The 17,504-nt window shown below is 41.2% G+C and overlaps 1 protein-coding gene across 1 annotated transcript in view; it reads right to left on the reverse strand.

The window, feature by feature from the left end:
* The window catches only part of map1ab (microtubule-associated protein 1Ab), a 65,656-nt gene that overhangs the window by 18,026 nt on the left and 30,126 nt on the right, over positions 1-17,504 (reverse strand).

The following is a 17,504-nucleotide window of genomic DNA, read 5'->3' on the forward strand; positions in this document are numbered from 1 at the left end:
GTACATTTTTCATGCCTGGAAATAACATTTTTTTTAAATTCCATGACTTTTCCAGGTTTTCCATGACCCTGCGAACCCTGTGTATTATTATTTTTGTATTTAGATTGGCGGTCAATGTGTCCGCGAGCTAACATCGGGACACGTATTAATATCCATCTCCCCGCGGCCATGACGGCGTCATTACGGTTCGAGCCTCGGCTTCACGTGACGAAGGAGCGCCGCCGACAGAAAGATGAAGACTGATGGATTTTCCCGTGACTCGAGTCAAGGTGGGTATCGACTTATCTCTGCAGTGCGCCGGCCACGCCTCGATGACGCACACACACACACATGCATCGCCGCCACCTACAAAGTACACACACACACACACAGCGTCATCCTTTTCCTGCCAGGCTGGAATCTGGACTGGGGAGCTTTTCTTTTCAGTGAGTCTGAGTAGAGCTCCTGTTAAAGAACTCGTCTCAGGGGGAGGAATTGGTGTGTGTGTGTGTGTGTGTGTGTGTGTTACTCTACGGACCAACAAAAGGGAAAAGCCACAGTTGGGCAACACAAAGAAAAACTGCGTGGGCATTCAGGAGAAAAGCCTCCGTCATGGTGCCAGTCCGTTACCCCGCCGCTCCGGGCTTTGTATTAAATAAAGAGAGAGGGGATCTTACTGGGAATTACATCTCGGTAATGGGCGTCGGCCTGCGGGGGTCCGGTCGCATCTCCTGAGATACAAAACGCTCTGCAGCTACTAACCTCCTCGGGCCTCAGGCGCTCGTCGGCCTTAAATTAATCCTCCTGTTACCTTTGGGGTCAATTTGACGCCATTCAATGTTTAACGTTTCTAAAAAAATAATTGACATCATTAATTTTGCTTTATATTTCACGACTTTTCCTAATTTATTGGGGACAACTGGAAAAAAACATAAAATTCACATGATATGTTTTCAATGTCTTGTACACAACTTGTACGCATCGGTGTTCTTTGGGGTCAATTTGTAAAACATATAAGAAATATCAACTTTTTTATTTATTTAAAGGGCTATTTAGGTAGTCAACAAACAAACATAAAGTACCTCACACTTAAACTTGGGAAACAATATTAATTCAAATAATGTTCTGGAGGTTTTAATTACTGGGGAGAAATTGACCCCGAGGGTAATAAGATGTTAGTAAATGTGAAGGTAACAGGAGGGTTAAACGTTTAAACATCCTCGTTTTGAGGAGTGACACGTTTCATTTGGCCTCGTCTTCCCGACGCAGAGAGGGGGCGTCGACCTTCTCACAGGAAGTGCCTTTTCAGCTTTCTAAAGGCGTTTTTGACGAATCTCGTGAACACGTTCGCTCCGACTCGTCCTCTCTAGTTTTTTAAGGTCATGTCTGCTGAGGGTCCATCGGGTCCGTTCTCTGTCAGCCGGATCGATCCGAGGCTCTGAGCGTCTTCTCGTCATACGAGTCGGTCGTCTCACAATATGCCCGTGATGTTCGACATCAGAGCGCTGTATGGCATCGGCGTTTTATTCTAACTGCAGTTCACTGTCCATTAAAAAAAAGGAAAGAAACTTCTCCTGCAACGACATCATGAATGTGCCGTTGCCTTGAATCCAGTACGTCTTTGTTTTAGAATAACGGGTTGAAAATAGAAAAGTTTGTCATTTATTTCCCAAATTAAAGAACTGATGTAAGAGTGATCCTTCGAGTCTAATTGATGACACGGTATTGATAGCCGATCAGATAACGATGTGTTGGAAAATATCGTATTTAAAATGTTACGTGAACACGAAGAATAAACGCGTTGTTTTACAAGGAATGCTCACGTTGTGTATTTAACCCTTGTGTTGCCTTAGGGTCATTTTGACCCGAATCAATATTACACCCTCCCCCGCTAGGATTCAATGTTTAATGTCGGTGTTCTTTTCGTAGTCAACAAACAAACATAAAGTAATAATTTTCTGGAGGTTTTAATTGCTGGCGTCAATTTGACCCAAAGGGTAAATATATTCGTAAATATAAAGGTAACAGGAGGGTGAACATTGAATCGGTGTCAAAATGACCCAAAGGCGGGGGGAGGGTGTAATATTTAATCGGGTCAAAATGACCCTAAGGCAACACAAGGGTTAAGGAATTTTGGCAGATAAGAGAACGTTTGTCTAGGAGTCCGATGGACTGGCGACCGGTCCGGGTGAACCAGTGACAGATGAATCCAGCTGGATCAGCGGTTTTGATAATGGAATAAAATTAAATTATAGTCATTTTACTATTAAAAAAAACCTTAAAAAAATACTATTGTTGTTTCTGCAGCAATGTGTTATCAGCCGATATACTTGGAGGAAGAGTCAATGGACTTTTTGATGTAATGTATTCATTTAAGGTTTGATTAATTAATCAATTAACGTGGCGAATGTGGGTCAGCGGGTAGCAGGTCCGTCTTTCAATCAGGGGGTTGGCGGTTCAATCCCTGCCCTAGTCGATGTGTCCTTGAGCAAGGCAGTAAAAGGCAGTTATTCTATTTCTGTCAACAAATCCCATGAAAAGACCATTATTATGGTGGGATCACGTCGTTGTTTACTTGTAGATTTTTACACCTGACCTCAATACAGTCCAGAGGAACAGGTATTAGTGCGTTACATATGGGGTCATTGGGGGATCTGTTGGCACCAGAAAGTGAACTCTTATGTAACGGCGAGGCCCGGAGGACGGAAGGTCATCCGTCAGGCAGAACTCGGCTCGTTCCGACCTGCTTGATATAAATATCCACGTCTGAACTCCCGGAACGAGAACGCTCCGTTTTTCTCGAGGCGACCAAAAAAAAAGGCCCATCATGCACTGCTCCAGATAAGATGCTCCACATTCAGAGCGGCAAGTGGGACGGGGAGAGGGTTCAAGGAATTTTAATACAATATGAAGAACAAATGTTTGGAGCCGGTCGCTACCTCCGAGGAGACGGATTTTATTTAACGCAGTTTATAATCGTAAAATTCAGTTTAAGAAGCCGTAGTTTTTAAAAGTGAAGAAGAAGAAGAAGAACTGTTGTGTTTTCCGGTGTCAGTTTATCATGAAGCGTGACACGCAGAGGTGAAAAGGGTTCAGGACCAGGGACAGCTCCTCTTTCAAATAATTCACAATTTACCGTCAGGCAGACGGACGGACGGCCGACATCTAAAAATAGAAGCAGTGAGTGTGATGGTGGGTAGTGTTACGCCCGTCATACAAACAAGGTCAACGCATTGAATCTCGTCATAACGCACATTTCGGGCTCAGACCACTGCACAAAGAAAAGGTTGATGTCTATTCTCTATATTAGATTTGATTATTCGATTAGTTATTAAAAAAAAGAGGTTGGTCTACTTTGCCGAGTCTGACTTTTCCTCCAAGAGGGACGCATTAAAGTAAAGTTGTTAATGTGGCTCAAAGAAACAGCCGCAGATATACTACTGTATATAATATGTTTCATTGAAAAAGAAAGCCGGTACTTTTTGAGGAATATTGGACACTTATTTGTGTTTAGCCACATAATTATATATTTTAACTTTTTTGTCTTGTTTTCTTTTTTCTTACACATTATTATTAATATAATCAAAATAATCATTCATTAGTTTTAATGTAGTTTATGAAATCAATGTATTTATTACAAATATCATTAATTTTAATAAGGGTTTTGACTGGTGCAAGATTTTATAAATATATCTTTAAAACTTGGACACTATTACAATCCTGTTTATTGGTACATTTCATAAAGATAATGTGGGGGAAAAGCAAATGAATAGAATCTGATAATCAAATATATATATATATATAATATCTATATAATATATGTATAATATTTATATAAATATATATATATACTGTTCCCTTCGGTCATGTATATATATACAATATATATATAATATAAATATTTATATATATATAATACAAATATAAAATATAAATATGTATATTTATAGATAAAATATATATATATATTTATATTATATCTAAATATATATATATAAATAATTGTATTCCTCTGAACTGAGGTTACAAGGAGCAGGAAATGGTTTATAGGTGATAACATGTAAGCTTATAATCTTTTTGTTTAATATTAGTATAATGTATGTCTATAGATTCACAACATATCTGGAGCTATTGTTTGCAGCTCTACCAAACATCCCACTGCTGTGGCCTTGTTTTCTAATCAGCGTAACTGAACACCATTATGTCAATTATGAATTAATGCCTCACATCCACGTCAGATCAACGCAGGCTGATGGAAGCCGACATCATGAAGTTATTACCCATGTCTTAATCTCACTCGCCTAACGGGAGCTCATTCCTTCCTTCAGACCGGGAACTATCGTCTGAGCTGAGAGATGGAGTGGTGTGAGATGGAGTGGTGTGGTGCGGGTTGGTACTGACCTCCACCAGAACCCCACCGGTTCAACCAAACGTCTAGAAATGTCAACTCCGACCATTGAAATACATCCTGTCACCCCAAAACATGACAAATTATTCCAATGTTTTCAACTGATTGTTGCATTATGGTACGTAATCGTAAAACACGCCATGTTTGCGACCCTTTTACTGGAATTTACATTAATTATGAACCCTAGATGCCAAAATGCTGAAAGTTGACCCGAGTAACCTTCAGGACACAAACCTGCTCAGCGGTGCTCAGTTCACGACTGCAACAGGAAGCCAGAGTCTTAGTTGCTGGTGCTAATCCCGGTCTTGTGACTTGGCAGCGCTGGATGTTTGGCTGCTACTAATCCATCTAAAGCTTAGAGTTAGAAATGTCTCTCGGAAAGAAGTATCCGATATGTACTAAAATTGGTCAAAATATTTGATGGGTTGTGTCTAAGACGTGTTCATCTAGACCTTGTGGTTTATTTATTTGTTCTATTAAATTCCCAATAGCGTCGGCCATTAAAGTTAATCTTCACGGGGAACAGGCGTTAAAAATGTCCAAATAAAACGTTTTTTTTAAAATCAGAAAAGCAAAAACACTGAACCAAAGATGGCTCAATAAAACACAACCGAATCAATAACATGAAACAGCTGTTAAAAAATATCAATAAATGGCTCAAATAATAAGCAGCCTAGCCCAGTGTGGGTTGAATTCACTCAATCAAACAAAACGTCAGTGGTCTTGTAGAAACATTGTGGAGATCTTCACTTCACACCTTTCTGGGTTGTTGAAGGAATTTGCTCGATTGCCCAGAAGCTCCGCGCCTCTCTGTATTTTTTTTAAGATGTTAGTCTCGGATCTGGAGATAACTAATAGTCGTTTATCCACACACAAAGTGGGATATGTATGTGCCGGAGAGACTCAGCACAATAGAATCTGATTTATGATGCAATAAATCCCTTTAAAGTGTTGTCGAGAGTACAATGTTGGTTTAATGAGCGTCTGGATATCCAAACCTCTGCAAAGCTTTCAAATATCTCCACAGGGATCAGTTAAAGTACATCTTATCTTCTAGAAAAGAATCTCACATTTCATATGTACACAGACTGGAGACTTCTCTCAAAACTAATCCCCAACTGAAAGTGTCTCTCATGGATGGCGGTAACTTTAGTATCGCTGGCTTCTGGCTTTAGTCGAACAGGGAGCCACAAAACTGCTCCTTAAAGGGACAGTTTGGGTGTTTTGAAGTGGGGTAGTACCGGGTACTTTTTCAACAGTCGTTGAAGTGGGGTAGTACCGGGTACTTTTTCAACAGTCGTTGAAGTGGGGTAGTACCGGGTACTTTTTCCACAGTCGGTGTATTACCTGCTGAAATTGCACCTTAAAATGGATAGTTAGGGTGTTTTGAAGTGGGGTAGTACCGGGTACTTTTTCCACAGTCGGTGTAAATTACCTGCTGAAATTGCATCTTAAAAGGGACAGTTTGGGTGTTTTGAAGTGGGGTAGTACGGAGTACTTTTTCATCAGTCGTTGAAGTGGGGTAGTACCGGGTACTTTTTCATCAGTCGTTGAAGTGGGGTAATACCAGATACTTTTTCATCAGTCGTTGAAGTGGGGTAATACCGGATACTTTTTCATCAGTCGTTGAAGTGGGGTAGTACCGGATACTTTTTCTCTAAACTGGGGGTGAGGCGACCGTTTGACAGTGTTATTTCTTTGAGAGCACGGTGAAGGATGAAGGTGATGAAGACCGTTCACGCTCTTCTACGCGACGTTCAGCTCATACTTCACTATACTAACGTTTTTACGTTTTCAAGAGATTCAAAAAGTGTCGATAAGCGACCAAAAAACCCCCCAAAGACACAAATGTCTTTATGATACTGGACAATAAAAATGTACGAAAACTTTGCCCCCGCGACGTCAAACCGTGTTCTCGAATAGCTCCGACTCGTTATCGCCGTTGGGAGCCATTAACACACGGATGAGGAGACGATACAAGAGAATATTGGCCAAACGATTTCAAAGTGCTTTTCTAACCTCTAGTCTTTTGGGAATAATGCATCACCTGGTTTGACACCTTGACCACGTCTGACACATTAAAAGAGGAAACAAATCAATGGGAAGAGGATAAGATGGAGGGAGACTTCTATAATAGCAGCCGTTTCAATCTCCTGCTGTTCTCCTGCTCCTTGAAGGGCCTCTGAACTCCTTTTGCAAGTCTATCATTCAGTCTTTGTTGCTGCAGACTGCCATGGTGATGCCCTACAGCTCACACACACACACACACACACACACACACACACACACACATTCACTACACTAATGTCTGATAGCAATAGTTTTCCAATAAAGTTTCAGATAGTCAGTGTATAGGCTGATATTGGCAAATAAAGTGTTTTAGTGTTTTTCAAATATATACACATATATATACACATATATATATATATATTCTCCATCATATGAGCCCTCTATTAAGACAGCAATGACACATTTATTTTTTTACTCCTCTAAACTCCATATTGATCACTTTTCCATTTCCAATCTTAAAATTAATTAAATTAAAGGGTTCAACAACAACAACAACAACAACAACAATATCTCTATAAAATTGAATTGTGAAATTCCAAATTCAGTACGTATCTATGATTGCGGGATTGCCTCCACACGGCTCTCAACATGGCGACAGCTGAGCCGCCAGTTGTCAGCTAGTCAAACAGTGCAACCGATGGTAACAGCGCTGACAGAACTAACGGTTAATGAATCTGAGGGGCAACTGTAGGGTGGTGTGCACTACGCGTCTGATGACGTCGTTATCAGCAGTAACCAACGTATGAGCCCGGTACAATGACCCTGATTAGCATGTACAGGCTACATGAAGAATACTTGTTTGCTGCTGTTTTAAGAATTTATAATGTACCTATATCAATATAGGCTGTAAAAAACAAAGTATTGGCCAGATTCTTCTTCTTTAATGCCCAGAATTGTTTTAGTTACGAAGACAATTACTTAGAAAATCCTTTGAAATGTCATTTAAATTGGCTTATGTTGCATTAACAACGAAAGGATCGCTGACAGTGTGGTAGCTTATAGTTTGCGATGTTTGTGATTTATTTTGAAGGGCTCCAATAAACCTTCATAATACACTTCCCAGGAGCAGGGGGGAATATAATCAGCGTGACAGTGAGAGAAGCAAACAGGCCGACGAGAGCGAGGACAAGCGTGAAGATGCCGTCAGAGCTGCAGCGAGAAAAGGGCAGCAGGAGGATATTGGCAAAGTGTCTCCGTCTCTTAGAGTCCGGTCCTCAGCATGCCAACCATGACATCACCGCTACCTCCTCCACAATGTAAAAGGCCTCATGAGGCCCTGAGAGCCGTCTACATTTAAAAAACAACACACACACACACACACACAGACACACACACGGTACATGCTGTTCAAACATCACACTAAAATGTGTCAGACTTTCTTTCTTCAGGCCACTACACACGTTTTCCCTCTCGCTGTTTAACAGTATAAATACAGACATGAGCCTTTTGTGTTCAGGCTGTTTCCAGAACAATAAGTCACACTCACAAGCATTACGTGTCCTAATTTAACTTGTGTGGCGGTGTGTAATGTTGTGTTGAATTCTAATTTCTTTTTTTAAAAGGGAGACTTTTATTTTGAAGGGAACAAGTGTTCTATTTTCTACTTTTCCTCAAGTGTTCTTATGTTTTTAGTGGAAGGAAATTGTTCAAATACACATAAACAAAATACATACATCTGTTTCCTTCTTAATGTTTTGTGTTTTAACAAGAATTGTGTCGAACTTATTTGTACTTATTTATTTTTTTCATTGTTTTATTTATTTTTTAATATGTAATGTTTTTTTGAGAAATGGTTGTATTGATTTTAATATATACATTTGTGTAAAGCTGCATGTTTAAACTTTACTGTTGCGACCACGTTGGCCATCATGGATCATTTTGTATCTATGCTAGTGTCATAACACCGGCTCAGTGTTTTTGCTGTAATCATTTTGAACAACATTAACATTATCTCAGTTGTAATATTAGTGTAACATTTTTCGTCCTGCACTCTTCTTTTCACTAGATCTGTTTTTATCCATCGGATCTGATTATAATCATTTAAAAAGTGGGAAAATATCATAAAAAAACTGGAAAAGTTGGCGTAGCGATGACAAAGCGACATTGAAGAGATTTCTTTTTTTAAAGAAAACACAAGAAACATTTCTCAAATTAATACATAAAATAAACCCGGAATCTTTTCTAAAAAACATTTCAGGTTTGAGGGGCGCTCTTCTTCTGCGACGCTAAAACGGCAGCTCGTGAGACAATTAGCGCCGCCCACAGATATCACGATGAAATCACACCACAGATGCGGACGGAAAAAATCAATTAATTTCCATTCGCTACTGCAGATATTCTGGTTATTTTGTGAAAATGTGAATGGAAACTCAACTCAGACTGTGGAAAGGCCATTTGCTCCGTTAGTGTTGAAAGGCCGTTCCCCGACCCGGAGTCAGACACAAACCTGGCAGCCCGTGAAATTAAGAACATTTGCCTAAAAGCAACCGGAGCACCGCGCGGCCTCTGAGAGATGACTGTTCACCTTGAAGCACCGACATAAAGATATAAAGATATATCCTGCTTCCCACTCACTCCACGCCGCCGTCTTTCTGAAGGTGCGTCGGCCGGAGAGAGCTCCGTGATTATGAAACCGGCGGCACAGACGTCTCGTTCATCACGGCGACGGACACGGCGACGGGGTCACGGGGGGTCACACGCATTATGAAAAATAAGTGTGGGCGTGGCCTTCACCCCCTCGCACAACGACGAGATGTTCAATCCCTCCAGGGGGGGAAACGTTCCTCCCTCTGACAGAAAGACTCAAGATATGAGAATGGAGAGTAGAAGAAGAAGAAGAAGAAGATGGAGAAGAAGAAGAAGGTGTTGATGAAGAAGCAGAAGGTGGTGAAGAAGAAGGAGAAGAAGGTGAAGAAGAAGGTGGTCAAGAACAATAAGTTAAAGAAGGTGTGGTGAAGAAGAAGAAGGTGGTGAAGAAGACGAAGTTGAAGAAGGTGGTGTTGAAGAAGGAGAAGAAGAAAGTGTTGATGAAGACGAAGTTGAAGAAGGTGGTGTTGAAGAAGGAGAAGAAGAAAGTGTTGATGAAGAAGAAGAAGAAGGTGTTGATGAAGAAGAAGGTGGCAAAGAACAAGGATGTGAAGAAGAAGAAGGTGTTGATGAAGAAGAAGGTGGTGAAGAAGAAGAAGGTGTTGATAAAGAAGAAGAAAAAGGTGAAGAAAAGAACAACAACAAAGAGAACAAGAACAAGAAAAAAGAGAAGAAGAAGGTGTTGATGAAGAAGAAGAAGGTGAAGAAGAAGAAGAAGAAGGTGGTGAAGAAGAAAAAGGTGAAGAAAAGAACAACAACAAAGAGAACAAGAACAAGAAAAAAGAGAAGAAGACAGAGAAGAAGAAGAAGAAGAAGAAGAAGAAGCAGAAGAAGAAGAAGAAGAAGAAGCAGAAGAAGAAGAAGAAGAAGCAGAAGAAGAAGAAGAAGAAGAAGGCCTCACAGGAGTAGGGAGAGCAGTTTGTTTGCAGCGTTCTCTATCGGGTCCTGAGGCTCTTCCCTCGGGGCTTTACTGCAGCTTAAGGCGACTTTAGAAGTGCCTGCGTGCTTCAGGGCGCCGCCGGCCGCCTGCAGGTAAACAGCTTATGAGGAAACACCGGAGGAGGGAACGCCGGTACCGACCCACTCAGACACGAGCTTCTGACCACGAGGATTCAGAACCCGCCGCTGCAGTGGAGGCTCTCTGGGAAGATCCACATCACACACACACACACACGCACACACACACACTCACACACACACACAGACAGAGCTTCAGCTTTCACTATTATTTATTGTCTGCGGTCAATTCAAAGTATTTGTAAAAAGGAAACAAGCTGCGCGTTCCACTTCCTGTCTTGGCTCGGCTGCTCGTGGATTTGGATCAACGTGCCGACGGGTTTATTTCAGCTCGCCGTGGTTTACTGATTCAATCGGCTCGCTTCTGTTTGCAGGTTTTAAAAAGTCTGCTTACGATTTAAAAACACAAAAAACATATAATGTAATAAAACCCTATAATATAATAATGCAATAAAACCATATAATGTAATAAAACCATATAATGTAATAATGTAATAAAACCATATAATGTAATAAAACCCTATAATATAATAATGCAATAAAACCATATAATGTAATAAAACCATATAATGTAAAAATGTAATAAAAACATAATGTAAGAAAACCCTATAATATAATAATGCAATAAAACCATATAATGTAATAAAACAATATAATGTAATAATGCAATAAAACATATAATGTAATACAAGTATATAATGTAATAAAACCATATAATGCAATAAAACCATATTTGTAATGATGTAATCAAACAATATAATGTAATAATGCAATAAAACATATAATGTAATACAAGTATATAATGTAATAAAACCACATAATGTAATAAAACTTTATGATGTAATAAAACCATGTTATAATGCATTATATGGTTTTATTGAAATACAAGTATATAATGTAATAAAACCACATAATGTAATAACACTTTATGATGTAATAAAACCATATGATGTAATAAAACTATAAAATATAATAAAACCATATGATGTATAATAAAACTATATAATGGAATAAAACATATAATGTATGTAATACAACTATATAATGTAATAAAACCATATGATGTAATAAACGTCCCAACCATAAATATCAAAAAGCGATGCAATAATTTTGATAGATATATCGTACACATTCTTTAAATTATTTTTTTATTTTATTCCCGTAAAGTTCACAAGATGTTAGTCATGCTATCCAACTAAAGAATAAAAACACTTGACACTGATTTCATGTGGAAATGTAAACTCTTAGCGCTTCATGAATTTTACATGTACAACAGGTGCTGCAGGTCAAGTGCACATTTGACCTTTTTTCTGATAAATTAGTTATTTAAAAAGACGTGTGCTACAAACCATCCGCTACTCATTTATGTAAAAACAGACGAGTCTCTTTTGGTTTTTGTCACGGCACAAAAAACTGTAAAAGTACTTTTCCCTCAGTGGAGGACGGGTTGCCATGGACACTGGCTGCTCATTCGTTATCGGCTCGCTCCGTATTTGCATTCCCGGGTTACATAAAACTTGATCTTTGTCGAGTTATGTTTTTGTTGAAACAGAAACAGGGTTTCCTGGTCCCTGCTCATGACGACTCGCTGTGTTCAGCAGGGCGGCGAGCTGCTGAGGCGCCTTGAACTCAAATCTGTTGATTCAAGGAGTCATTTTGTGATGAAAAGTCTTGATTTACTTTCATATGATGGTATCCTATGGTCACTGCCTTGTGTGTATATGTTGTTTCCTCTGTATATTTAGTATTTTAGTATTAGTATTGTTATTGTGTTTTGTTTTTTATCTTTTATTAATGCTCTAATGTGCACCCGCTGCTGTGATCCTGAAATGTCCCCACTGTGGGACTAGTAAAGGAATATCTACTCTAATCTAATCTAATCTATCCACGATGCACCGTAACACCAAATACATTTACCAGAATATATATTTAGAAAAAATAGCTTTAAAAAAATAGATTTACCGTGATTAAAACATTTCTTGTTGTGGCAACAACAAAGTCTCGCATAGGGGCGTCGTTAGGCCTATTTATTTTATTTTTTATTAAATTAAACTATTAACTATGTTATTTATAACTCTAACATGCTAAATATGTGCGTTTTAGTTTGTGTGTTTTCTCCCCCTTCAAATTACAATCCAATATCCGCTCATCATACTTAACAATATAATCCCCGGGCACTAGGACCTTGGGGAGGTGTGAACGAGCAAATTCGAAATACAAGAAATAACTATCACTCTATTCTTTGCATTAATAGATATTATTATAATATTTTTTTTCCATTGGATGGTATATTTGACACTGATAGTCAGTGATAGTGTCCAAATGAGCATAACATATCACTATGACCCTGAAAGTCTGTCTAACAATGGATATCCGGGGCTGCGTGCGCAAACATAGCCTTCCATGCCCCTCCCCTTGGGGCTTAGCCACGCCCCATGTCTCTTGTCTGCTTCACTTTCCCACACAGTTGAGAAGAAGAATAAAAACACCTCGTTTGCCAAAAGGTATAACATTTATTAATAGCGTTAAAAAACATCTCATAAAAAGTAGTTTTTTCTGCTTTTCCTTTTTTAAATGTCTCCCTGTGCGATTGTTCCAGATACAAATGACGAGGATGAACCTCGAGTTAAACTATGACCAAGTGAAATACTTTCAACAACAAGAGAAATCCTAAAAACGTCACGACACGTGAAACGGATAATTTCCATGACAACCGAGCAAATACCTGAACCACTTTATGAGTTAATAACGTCGGTAAATGTCAAACGCTAATGTCAACAACGACCACATTTTCTGTTATTTCTTCGTCGGGTTTGTTTAAAACCTGGAAAATTATCGCGTTTCTTACCACGTCGAATTCGTTTGTTTACACCGAATTAACTCGCTACTCGCAACGTCATCAACGCCAAACCCAGGACCCCGGTCGTAATGAACATAAACGATCCTGTAACGTCCGTCGTCGCCGCGATGGTGCGAGTCCGGCGAGGTTAAGCGTCCTCTGGGACGACTCCTGGAGGAGGAACCAACTGTTCGCTGCCGCTCTTCCGATATGACCGCCGTCGGCAGGCCTCGCCCTCCCCCCCCCCCCCCGTTGCTCTCTCCGTGTTCTTCTTTCCCGTTCTCCCTTTGTTCCTCTCGTTTGACGGGCACTGGATTTGCAATTTCCTCTTCTCTCACGTTGACTGCGTCTATTTTCTCTTTCTTGCCGAGTCATCCGGACTCTTCTCTGCAGGAGAAGGATTGCTTATGAGCTCCATAACGTCTCCCTCGCTGTCCTTCCAACCGTACATCCCGTCCCGCTCCCTCTCTGCTCTTTAATTAAACCACAGAAAAACAACCCGTGTGTTTTGTAACCCTTTGTGTTTGCGATTCATATCTACTGGCTGTGTGTGTTTTTAAAACAAACATCCGACGCGGGTCACACGGGAAAGAAAAATAACAGACGAGATTTACACGTCGAGATAAAAACTGAAAACCTCGAGACGATATTCTCCTCGCGGGACTCTCGGCAGGGGGCATCCGGAGAGAGGAGGGAGGGGCCGAGGAAGAGGGGGGGGGCGAGGAGTTCGTCGCATAGGTCTCCTCTAAGAGTCTTTGCGTTCTCTTTTTTTTTTTTACATAAACACAAAACACAGCAGAGCTATTTTCTGCATAACTGTACATTTTCTCTCTCACACACACACACACACACACTCACATATACACACACGCAACAACAGCAGCAGGGCGCAACCAGGGAGGTGGGAAAACACTGCAGAGACTGCTCACTGCTGCATCCCCCCTCTCCTCTCCCTCCATTGTTGTCGAGTCCCGAGACTCTCGGGCTCTGTACCCGGCTCCTCTCCGTCCTCCTTTGTCTCGTGAAACACACGCCGGCTTTTACACAGGCGTCCAGGTTTTCTTATTCATGTAACCGCCGCTTCTTAAATCGTCCGTGGATCCCGACGGGAGACGGGAATAACTCTATTATGACACGACACGCTGCATCGGACATCCGGGGTTTGGGCCTTAATGAGGCTTTACGGAGGATATTTATGTCTGCATACATTCTGTTGATGGACATCTTCGTCCCCACGAAAAACACAAGTAGAAGACACGACCCCCTTTAAATAGAGAAACTTCAAAAATGATCTCCTGTATGGTGGATAACTGCAACGGTGATCAGCTGACACACTCTACATGTAAAACACACTGCACACGCATGTACGCAGAGCCCCAAAGGTGTTATGGAAACACAGGTAGCCATCATGGCGTCAAATAAAATCAATTAAATTAACTCAAAGCTGGTGGTTCTACAGCAGCATCAGGTGGGAATTTGTACTTTGTCAACGACAAAAAAAACTCGACCGAAAAAAACGGCTGTTTTGAGTTTTTCCGGTCGCGGCCATCTTGTTTTGTGAAACCAGAAGTGGCACCAGAGGGCGGAGCCGAGTAGAAACCGAACGCCGAATAAGACATTATTAAAATGAACTTTCACGAACTGGGAACCCCCACTGTGAACGGGTTAAAGTCCTACAAGGATAACCAGAACGGAAAATGCCGTGGCAGCAACCTGTCAATCACCTTGAAGCCCCGCCCTCAAGCATTCACTGCTGCCAATGGGATCATGATTTAATAAATGATGACATCACGCTGTGTTGAAGAAGACTTGAAACTAGAGATTGAAACTATAAACTCATGTTTACAATGTTTACTGAGGGAATAAGTGAAGTAGAATTTGAAGTAGAGTCGTTTTCTCCGAGACTTCTATACAACCAGAGGAGTCGCCCCCTGGTGGCCATTGCTAGTCAGCCCTAAACCCAAAGTTAAACTGAGGCTGATTTGAAGGTTATCAATTTCGCAAGTATTTGATTGTATGATAAAGTATTTGACAAGTATTGCACAACTATTGTACCTGATGGTTGCTACAAGAAAACCAAAATATTGCAGTTCACGCCGCGGAGAATATGTTTACGAAATGTTTTCCACTCAAAACCACACGAGAGGGCGAGGACCAATGAGTCCAAAGTGATTTGGATTCATTGCCTTTTTTGATAGCCGCCGGGCTCATTACACAAAGTGATGAGGATTCATCGTGTGGAAACAACGGAGGTCTGTTTCATGAACGTGTTTCGTGGTGATCTGTCAGATATTTCAGTCATTACCTTCGCATTGAATGCGGAAGGTTATGTTTTGATCGCCGTGTATTTATTTATTTATTTGTATGCGTGTTACTCGCATAACTCAAAAAGTATTAAACCGAATCGCATGAAATTTGGTGAGATGATTGGTTATTATCCGGGGACCATTTGATTAGATTTTGGGATCGATCGGGTCAAAGGTCAAGGTCATGAAAAGATCAAAATCTTCTTGAATCGCATGAAATTTGGTGGGATGATTGGTTATCCGGGGACCATTTGATTAGATTTTGGGATCGATCGGGTCAAAGGTCAAGGTCATGAAAAGGTCAACATCTTCTATTTACCATAGCACGGTCAATTTTTATCCAATTGGCATGCAACTAATGCCAAAATGTTCATAATTCAATGCCCAATCTTGTGATATGCGAAGGTATGCGCTCTACCGAGTGCCCGTTCTAGTTTATTAAAAGTGGTGGACTGATAGACGGACACCCAAAAGCGGTTAGTGTGCCTTAAAACCTGATTGGCCGATTCAAGTATGTTTAACTGGTACAACTAGATATTGTTTTTAAATGACTAAAATGTATGTGTTTGCCAGGGTTTGTTGAACGAGCCAAAAAAAAAACTACATTTTGGACACACGAGGAAACGAGCCGTCAGCATCGAGCTGCCGGCTCCCTGCGTCGGCTCCACGATGTTCCCCCGGTCCGTCTCACAATGCACCAGCCTCCCTCTCTGAACCACATTTATCCGATGCTCCTATCTGGACCGAGCAGCCGGCGGCTCGGTGTCGGCCGTCGGCATCAGAGCCGCGACTTTCCTCGACCGAAGCCCGCTGAGAGGGGAGATAACGGTTGCTTTGTGAGACGGGTGTTGGAGGAGAGTAGTAAAGGCAATAAGCCTGAGGCGGAATTAGCCCAGAACTCGCCGAACCGAGAGGATCGCTCAAAGTCCTGTTGGTGAAGCCGCCCTCCGACCGCATTAACGTAATCAAGTCTGCCGCTAATTAGAAAGACGTCTAATGTCCCCGTACGAGCGTTCGCCCCGTGGCATAAGACGGCGACGGTTTTAATAAGACGACCTAATGAAGTGCGTCAACGGTCACGGCGGTTCTGGAACAAGTTGTGAGAGTCATGAGGGCTTTGTAATGATCCGCTGTTACGCCATTAAGGGGATGGAGGCGCGCGTGTGTGTGTGTGTGTGTTGTACTGAACATTAAACTTTGAAAAGTAGGCGTAAGCTTAAACTGCTTTCACTCCCGACCCACAGCCGGTACCGACGAGACGCAGCCGGCTTTCCACTAACTCCATGAGTCCATGTCTGGTGGCACAGGACTTTCACCCAGGAGACCTCTGTGCGTGACTCAGGATTCACACGATCCTCAAATCTTTTCCTGACCCCAACTTTGTGGTTTCCATTGCCGAAATCTAAACTTCCTGTGAGGACGGAGGTTTATTTTGAAAGGTCTAACGAGCGTATGTATCGACGGATGCTAGCGCGTCACAGTTTGAAGCTCGGGGGCGCTGACCAGGCGTCGGTATTTGAAGAGTTCTGGTTAAACCCATTTACAAAAATGAAAAAAAAAACATTTCAATATTCAAATATTTTGTTTGGGTATTTGTGCCAAAGCTCCGCCCCCTTATCAAAAGGGTTTCCATGGATACTCAGGCCTTTGAAATATTTATTTCCTAAAAACATAACAAAATTAGAATAATTTGATAATCATGCATCACGCGTTGCCCTAACGTGTGATCAATACCCCCAGATGTTTAAACCAGCATCTGATCAGTTAGCCAACAACTCTAAACCCTCAGTTGAACTGCTTATAACCGACTACAGTGGCTGAAGTTAGTTTGAGTCTGAGGAGGTACAGGATCAAAGACATAAAACACTTGGCCTGGTTTCGTTTGCAGGTCTAAGAGCTGAGAAGTTTAGTCCATTAACTGATAAGTAGATCTAATGAGCAACTATTTCGACAATTTATTCAATTCGCAACTTCTAAATCTTTAGGATTTTCTTTTTTTCTTTGCTTCACGTGAACTGAATATTTTCGTGTTTTTTGGGCTGCTGCTCGGACGAAAGAAGGAATTAGACCACGCCCCCTTGGGCTTTAGGACCTTACGTTGGGACGTTGCTCCTGACGCGCGCCGATGTTTCAATTCATCAACAACACAACGGCAAGAATCAGATTAATTGTTAGTTGCAGCCTGAGTGGCGACCTCCATGTCGACAAACACCTGATCCACTGAAGGGCGGGAAGACAAAGCACCCAGCAGCTTGATTACCGGATGACCCTGACCTTTGACCTCCTGGAGGAGAAATCA

Source organism: Pseudoliparis swirei, chromosome 6 (assembly GCF_029220125.1).
Source record: "Pseudoliparis swirei isolate HS2019 ecotype Mariana Trench chromosome 6, NWPU_hadal_v1, whole genome shotgun sequence".
NCBI classification, from domain to species: domain Eukaryota; kingdom Metazoa; phylum Chordata; class Actinopteri; order Perciformes; family Liparidae; genus Pseudoliparis; species Pseudoliparis swirei.